The 9143-nt window shown below is 44.4% G+C and overlaps 1 protein-coding gene across 1 annotated transcript in view; it reads left to right on the top strand.

Moving 5' to 3' along the window:
* The first annotated feature begins 5506 nt into the window (after positions 1-5506).
* Positions 5507-9143, top strand: part of LOC125486818 (cortexin domain-containing 1) — a 49718-nt gene continuing 46081 nt past the window's right edge. The window contains exons 1-2 of the mRNA XM_048616089.1: positions 5507-5665; positions 5745-5955. The gene's annotated coding sequence lies outside the window, so the exon portion shown is untranslated. The remainder of the gene's footprint in view (positions 5666-5744; positions 5956-9143) is intronic.

The following is a 9143-nucleotide window of genomic DNA, read 5'->3' as shown; positions in this document are numbered from 1 at the left end:
CAAGCATGTGGGATACAACTCCTGGTCAATCTTGACCGTGTCCCTAGGCATTGCAGATTGAAGATGGTCATCTCTGTGAAGCAGAGGTAATCTTGTAAACCTTAAAAGTGGCATCTCAGGCCACAATTCACAAGGACAATTCAAGACACAGCAGGCTGCACAAGGTCACAAAGCTGATTTCCTCTTACTCTTACCTTGAGCTGTTAAGTGTTTGCTAACGTGCTGTTATGTTAAATTGTGACTTTCTTGGGTGATGTAGCAGTAATCAAATTGCATTTATAAGTTCCTGCACTAATTACACAGCATAACTTGTGCTGTATTCATTAGAATGTGGTCCTTATGTCAAAAGTCCATGTAGATGCCCTGCATGGTCCTCCTTGTAAGAGTGCTCCATGTCCCACTATATTGAGGAGTGTGCTACACCAGCATTTATGACTAATAAAAATATTGACTTGTACTATTTTAAATATTTCCCAGGCAAAATTGAAAGATAAAAAATAGGAGCAGGAATAGGCCATTCAGCCTTACAAGCCTGCTCCACCAACCAATATGATTATTTCTGATCATCCAACTCAGTAAAATCTATTCCTGCTTTTCCCTCATGTCGTAGAGCGATAGAGTCGTGGAGATGTACAGCATGGAAACAGGCCCTTCAGTCCAACTCTTCCATGCCGACCAAATATCCCAAGTAAATCTAGTCCCATTTGCCAGCATTTGGCCCATATCCGTCTAAACCCTTCCTATTCATATACTCATCCAGATGTCTTTTAACTGTTGTAATTGTACCAGCCTCCACCACTTCCTCTGGCAGCTCATTCCATACACGCAACACCCTCTGAATGAAAAAGTTGCCCATTAGGTTCCTTTTAAATCTTTCCCCTCTCACCTTAAAACTATGCCCCTCTAGTTTTGGACTCTCCCACTCATAGAACATAGAACATTACAGCGCAGTACAGGCCCTTCGGCCCTCGATGTTGCGCCGACCTGCGAAACCTATCTGAAGCCCATCTAACCTAAACTATTCCATTATCATCCATATGTTTATCCAATGTCTATTTACCCTATCTATGCCCCTCATGATTTTATAAACTTCTATAAGGTCGCTCACTCAGCCTCTAATGTTCCAGGGAAAATAGCCCCAGCCTATTCAGCCTCTCCTCATAGCTCAAACCCTCCAACTCTGGCAACATCCTTGTAAATCTTTTCTGAACCCTTTCAAATTTCACAATATCCTTCCTATAGCAGGGAGGCCAGAATTGCACACAGTATTCTAACAGTGGCTTAATCAATGTCTGAATCATAGAATCATTGAAGTGCAGAAAGGAGTCATTTGGCCCATTGAGTCTGCACTGACCTGGAGACTATCTCACCCTGACAGAGACTCCAATCCTATCCCTGCAACCCTGCATTTCCCATGGCTAACCCACCTAGTCTGCACATCCCTATGAACAATTTAACATGGTCAATCCACTTAAAATGCACATCTTTGGACTGTGATAGGAAACCCACGCATGCACAGGGAGAATGTGCAAACTCCACACAGCCAATCGCCTGAGATTGGAATCAAACTCGAGACCCTGGCACTGGGGCAGCAATGCTAACCACTGAGCTGCAGTGCCTCCCTATGTCCTTTGATATCTTCAGCCAGAATTGCTATATCCAATTCCTTCCTACAATATTTTGAGATTTCTGTGGTAGCAAATTCCACAGGCTTAGATCACAGCATCCAGCCACAGCAACGGTCACTGTCGCTGTTGCTGCAATGTAACAAAGGTGCTGAAAAATGGACAAGAACAGATATGCCAGCAAGGCTGGGACCAACAGCAACTTCCAGCAGATTCCATACAGCCTTCGCTTGGAGAGGTTGCAGCTGAATGTCCCCTCAGGATGTGGAGGAGGTACAGGAGGCCTAGCGTGTAATGTCTGCAATGCCATTTCCTCCAGGCGATTTAGGCACAGTCTCACCACAGACTGAGGGTGCCCTGGGACACTTTCACAGACTATGCCACCTGCTGGACTGGCACTTGTAATTTGAAGTGGGGGTTGGCCATCCTATCAGGGTGGCTGTCAAGAGTACAGCACACTAAACCTTTATACAACTGGCTGCTTCCAAGGATCCACTGGGGAACAATGTGGGATCTCACAACCTTCAACCCACAAAATTATCAGGGCTGTTATTGATCCAATTTGCACCAGATCATGTTGTTTCATTTCATTTCCCTGTGATGAGATCGGTGCTGCAACCCGGGCAGTGACTTTGCCAACATAACTGGTTCCCCAGGTGGCATAAACTTGTACACACTTTGCAATGAGAACACCATATCATAACATATGGTTTAATGAACTGAAAAGGTTTTCACCCCGTCAAAGTACAAGTCATCAGTGACTGTCGATATCATATCTTATAAGTCTGTGCCAGGTACCTTGAAAGCTGCCATGATGGCTATCGCCTTGAGCACTCTCATGTTCCTGCTTCTTTTGAAGGGCTGGATGCCTTACAAGGATGGTTACCGGGAGCCAAAGGCTACCCTCTGCAACCATTGGCTGATGACTTTCTTTCGCAACTCCCTGACTGAAACCAACAGAGATAAAATACAGTCCATTGTTCCACCGGGACCATCATGCAGTAGATGATCGGCCTGCTGAGAGTGAGGTTTCTATGCTTGAATCGGTCTGGGGAAGAGGCATTTTGCAGTACAGTTCAAAGGGAGTGTTCTGCATATTCCTAGCACAACTGGAGCAGAGAAAGAGAAGGATGGGATGAGCTCTGAAGAGCTGGGTGAGCAGCAGCAGTCTCCGAGAAGGAAGATGAAGAGGTCAAGTGGAGGAACATCACCTTCAACATGATTGAGCGATGCAATGCAAGGAACAATGAACCAGGCAGGACTTCATTGACAATATCTATGAGCGTGTGCAGCAATCACTCTGGATTTAAATTTGTTGCTGCTCAAACAGTAAGCAGTCACAGTCTCTTCCCAGAAGTAAATAGAGATTTTGTTTGTTTGTCTTTGCTTTTGCTGTTGCTAAATAACAGTGAAAATTTACAATAGTCTGAAGACTTTCAATACATGATAGTCCCATATTGAACAATGTCATGGCTACAGTGGGCATGGGAGAAAGAATGGCTCTTCCTTATACAGGTTATAAGATGGACGAAGCTCTAAGCTTGATCCCTAAACAGCATCACATTTATGAATGTGCAGTTGTATTTGTAATGAAGTGTTAGCGTGCCAGCTAATTACCTGAGAAACATTTCTTTTTGGTTTCCCTCCCAGTATATGCACGAAGGCGTACTCCTGGCTGGCAACACTTAACCTGTTGCATGACTGGCTTTTAAAAACTTTTCCAGCACTGGGAATTCCAGGAGGTTCCATCATTGGTGATGGTTCTGCCTCTGGCGAGAGGGAAGATCGGAAGAGAGAAGATCCAGAGAGTATGGTGCAGAACTAATGAGGTGAGATTGGGAGAACAGTGAGAGAAACTTTGCTACAGATCACAGAGACAAACCCTCCCCGAAACTTGCAAAAATTGACACTTAACAGATTTCTGGGAAAATTCAGTCCAATATTTCTGTCTTAAATTTAATCAACTGCTGATCATCCACAGCCCTGGGAAGTAAAGAATTCCAAAAATAAATTTCATCTCTTCTCAATCCAAAAAGGCTGACTGTTTATTCTGAGCCTCTTGACTCTGTGTTCTGAATTCCCTAGCCAGGGTAAAATAATCACTCAAATCTATCCTATCAAACTACGGGCGGTGCTTAACATCAGATCTATTCTATTCCCATTTTTGCAGTGATTAAACACATGTCTTCAGTTGTCCTGAATCTGTTAGGCTGAAACACAATCAGCAGGACACTGTCTAATCTGTTTGATTAAGTGGCCTCTGTGTACACTGCCATAGTTTCCATAACTCAAACTCGTCAAGTCTCCCTGTGTAATGAGGACTGGTTCTTTCAGCTGATCAGAGCAATTTCTAAGGTCACTGTATTATCCACCAATAAAAGAGACAAAAAAAGTAGGCTGTGTCTACTCCACATACAGTCTAACCTGGATATTGGCTGAAAGACATCTTGGACATTCTTGTTACAGTGTCTTTTGTAAGTAACAGGTCTGTGTGTGTATCACTGAATACAGAGGATCTTCCATTGTCCATTGTTCGAAAATCAATGAGGGTAATGAGTTGGAGAATGCGTGAGAGTGAGTGAATGGCACTAGAACAGATTGGGATGCCTGGTCAGCATGGACAAGTTGGACCAAAGGGTCTGTTTCCTTGCTGTATGAATCCATGACCCTGTGAATGAATTAGAGAATGATTGAGGATGACTGAATTTGAGAGAGTGAGGGTGAGTGAATTGGAGATTCAGTGAGGGTGAGTGAATTGGGGAATCAGTGAGGGTGAGTAAGAGAATGGTGTTACTGTCATGAGTGTTGGTGATGAAAGATGAGACTTAGCTGGGCTGAATGGGCACTACTCCGCCTTCCTAATAACGCCAGCCCCCACATGAAACTGGCCAATTTTACCAGGAGAAGGGCTAGTAGTTGGGCGCAGTAAATGGAGAGTTAATTTAACACTGGGAGCAGCATTGTCACTCACTGTTCCCACCACACTGCTGTCAGGGAATGTTGTATGTTGCAAAGGAACATTATTCCATTCCCTGGACTGTTGGGAGAACAGAGATACTGGGCAGTGTGGTCTGTGTTATGGGGATACTGGACAGTCTGCTCCATGTAATGGGGACAGTGGTCAGTATGCTCTGTGTAATGGAGACACTGGGCAGTATGATCTGCATTATTGGGACACTGGGCAGTGTGATCTGTGTAATGGGGATACTGGGCAGTATGATCTGTGTTATTGGGATACTGAACAGTATGGTCTATGTAATGGGAACACTGGGCTGTATGGTCTGTGTTATTGGGACACTGGACAGTATGGTCTGTGTAATGGGGATACTGGGCAGTATGGTCTGTGTTATGGGGACACTGGACAGTAAGCTTTGTGTTATGGGGACACTGGGCAGTATGATCTGCGTTATTTGGATACTGAACAGTATGGTATATGGAATGGGGACACTGGGCTGTATGGTCTGCATTATTGGGACACTGGACAGTATGGTCTGTGTAATGGGGATACTGGGCAGTAAGCTCTGTGCTATGGGGACACTGGACAGTATGATCTGTGTTATGGGGACACTGGACAGTATGATCTGTGTTATGGGGACACTGGGCAGTATGGGCTGTGTTATGGGGACACTGGGTGGCATGGGCTGTGTTATGGGGACACTGGGCTGTATGAGCTGTGTTCACAGTTACTGACAACGTGCATTAACTCTATTCGGATAAAGCAAGCTTCTATGACAAATGTAAGCTGCGCCCACTTTCCCACCGTGGAGCTAACAAACCCCACCTCAGGCTCTCTCGGTCCCTGGTGAATGGTCAGGGAGAAAGAGCAGCGTATCTTTGTGACCAATCGCAGGTGGAGCCAGCCGATCAGTGGATCCCCGGAGCTTTCCAAACTGACACCAGTCACTCGGGGCTCCCGGAAAAGTCGACACTGATGGCTTGGCCAGTTGCCAATGCGTTCTCCCTGTAGCCATCCAGAAATTGCACATCTCTCCAAGCTTCTAACACCAGCGGCCTCTCTGACTGTGGACAGTTTACAGATGGTGAGAAAGCTATCATGTTAACTCTCTGATCTCCATGCTGTTCAAACACCATTCCTTTCTGTCTTTTTTTTAATTGCAGAAACTGTTGACAAGGACATTGTCTGACCGGAAGACTATCCTTTCCTCCGCTTGTTCCAGTGTTTCCCAGCGCCAGGATCTATGGAGAGCTCAGAGTGGAGCCGCAGGCGGCAGCAGCAGCAGTGAGCTAGCAGGTGCTGAATGAGTGAACGGCCTCGGCATGTGGGGCTGGGAGAGGCGGTCACTGCGGAGTGCACCCAGCAGCCAATGCAGTAAGTGACAAACCGGGTTTTAACTGAGTTTACCGAGCAGCGGAGGACTTACTCTCTGTGACTGTTACCCCATTCTGCTGCCCGTGATTTGGAAATGAATGATACCGTTTCTGCAAATAAAGACTGATCTTTTCAGTTACAGAGAAACTTTGCACAGATAGGTCAGCCGGTTTTATTATTCTGTAAACGTCTTCTTTAGTCAGGTTGTTTAGAGATGGGATCCGGGATGTATGTATGATGAGTATTTGGGATGCATCACCAAAGTGTCCTGATGTGTTTGGTGCTACCGCAGTCAATAGTTTCGGGGAAGAAACACTGGCTCGTTCTCCAGTTTGAAAGTTGACCAGTAAGCCTGCGGTTTGAGCACTGAATCCGCCGCTCTCTGCTGCAAATGATTCATCTTTTTGCAGGAATTGGCGGTGGATCTTGGTTTGAATGTCAGCGTGCGTCTGTGTGTGTGTGCCTGAGTGTGTATCTGAGTGTGTGTGTCTGTAAGTTTCAGTGTGAATGCATTTCTGATTGTGTCTGTGTGAGAATCTGAACGTTTGTGTGTCTGCGTGTGTCTGTGTGTGTCACTTTGCGTCTGTCTGAATATGTCTCTGTGTATATGTCTGTGTGTATCTGTGTCCCTGTATGTATATGTATATCTGTCTATTTCTGTGTGTATGTGTGTGTATATATCTGTCTGTGTATGTCTCTCTTTGTGTCTATGTATGTATATGCCTGTGTATGTCTCTCTGTGTGTATGAGTGTGTATATGTCTGTCTGTGTATATCTCTGTGTATGTGCATGTGTACATGTCTGTCTATGTCTCTCTGTGTGTATATGTCTGTCTGTATATGTCTCTCTGTGTGTACGTATGTGTGTAGATGTCTGTCTGTATATGTCTCTCTGTGTGTACGTGTGTGTATATGTCTATCTGTCTATGTCTCTCTGTGAGTACGTGTGTGTGTATATGTCTATCTGTCTATGTCTTTCTGTGTGTATGTGTGAAGCAGCAGCCAGTTGCTTCTGCCTGCTCCTCAGTCTGTTAGATCCTGAAAAATGCAACAGACCAAGCCGACATGCGTCATTTAGTAAAGAATTAGAAAGGAAAGGAGTTTGGGTTCTAGGTTTAGACCTTCTGCAAGCTGAAATGCCTCAGTGTCTTAGATGATTGATTTATGTTATAAAATTCTGTTCCTGCTGTTCTTCTAGACCTGAGGGTGTGTGTGTGAGAGTGATAAAGATATGAATGGAAGTGAATCCTATTTCCCCCATCTCTGATTTCTTCAGGACACACTCAGCACACAATCCTATCTTCGACATGATCTCAACATCGGTTTTAATTTTGCAGAGGGTTACAGGGCCACTGAGTAATTGGCCCATAAACAGGTAATATTTATGAATTGGCTGCTTGGTAGATGTTGTGGTTTACAAAATGCACTTTAGGATGAAAGTAAATGAGGCATTAACCATGAATTTTAGACATTGTTCTCCACTGGGTCAATGCACAGCTCATCAGAGACCTTTAGACACACAACAAAAAGCATGTTTCTTTTTTCAATTTAATCTATATTAAATGCACATTCATTTCTGATTGGAAAATAGAAACTGAGGGATTACGTAAAGTGTTGAGGCTTTCACAGAATCACATTTTGTCTAAATACTTAGTCACTGCTGTGAAAAGGGGTGTTTTGCACTGGGAACTCCCTAACCAGTTACTGGTCTGGTTTGAACCTACTAAAAGCCACTTCTTGCTTCCTGAGAGTGTCACAGCAGCCTCAGTCTGCCTGCGGGTTAAGTGGGAGGTCATGGGCATTTCCTGCCTGGAACTATACTCCCTCAGCCAGCCGGGGGCTTTGCCAAGGAGTTGGGAAGGTTGCAGAAAAACTCTTGGCTGTTCCTGAAGGCGGTAAATATTGAGGTCTATCCTGCACATGATTTCCAGCTACTCAAACCAGTGTGAGAGAGTGCAGCCTCACTGAGGTACTGTCATTCAGGGAGGACAGTGGCTGTGACCTTGTTAGCCTTCAGAAAATGGTACTGGCATTTGTCATTGAATGGACTGTTTATTTTTGTTTAATGTTATTAATTTATGGAACATTTTATTATAAATGTATGATTACATTTTAGCAAGACTGCCACAAAATAAATTCTCCCTTTTTTACAATCCCGCTCTCCTTCCATGCGCAATTCTCAGGCTGAAGTTTAAGCTGTTGCCCTCTGAGTTGGCCCTGTTTTCTGAACTGGATACTAGACAGTCAAGGGCAGTATCACCTGGCCTTGTCCAGTTTCAATCCATAAGGAATATGCCACAAAATAATTCAAGATGGTGGCTCACCATCACAACCTTTTAGTTGGGTGAAAAATGTGAGCAACATGATTGCCAGAAAAAACAAAATTCTGTTTTGGTTCCTCCTATAGAATTGCAGGAAAATACAACATGAAAGTTTGCCATTTGGTCCTTTAAGTCTTTGTTAACTCCTTACCCTGTTGATCCATCTAGCTGATATAGGGAACTCAATGGATGGATACCAAGTAAGAAGCAGGATCATTAATCTGTGGAATTTTCTTCAACAGAAAGTAGTGATGGCTCAGTTATAGGATCTATTCAGCACTGATGTTTTGAATTACTTTTGGTTGACTTTTTGATAGACAAGTGACTCCAGGGTTATGCGTACAGACAGGAAACTGGATTTGAGACAGATCAGACATGATCATGCTGGTTGGCAGAGCAGGCTTGTAGAGTCAAAAGGCCTACTCCTGCTGCTATGTCCTGGATTCATTTGCTCTTCCATTTTAGGGACTGTCAGACCAGTGGATTAAAACTGTTCCATCAGCAGAAATAGATCTAATAAAAAGAGTGCTTAAATATTTAAAAGTTCAACAGAACATTGTCAAAAGATGAATCAGAGATAGTAGGAACTGCAAATGCTGGAGAATCCGAGACAACAAGGTGCAGAGCTGGATGAACACAGCAGGCCAAGCAGCATCGTAGGAGCAAAAAGGCTGACGTTTCGGGCCTAGACCCTTCATCAGAAATGGGGGAGGGGAAGGGGGTTCTGAAATAAATAGGGAGAGAGGGGGAGGCGGATAGAAGATGGATAGAGGAGAAGATAGGTGGAGAGGAAACAGACAGGTCGAAGAGGTGGGGATGGAGCCAGTAAAGGTGAGTGTAGGTGGGGAGTTAGGGAGGGGATAGGTCA

The sequence above is a fragment of the Rhincodon typus genome, chromosome 33, assembly GCF_021869965.1.
Source record: "Rhincodon typus isolate 14 chromosome 33, sRhiTyp1.1, whole genome shotgun sequence".
Lineage (NCBI taxonomy): Eukaryota > Metazoa > Chordata > Chondrichthyes > Orectolobiformes > Rhincodontidae > Rhincodon > Rhincodon typus.
The sequence above is the reverse complement of the archived record's forward strand: the minus strand, read 5'-3'. Positions and strand labels throughout refer to the sequence as shown.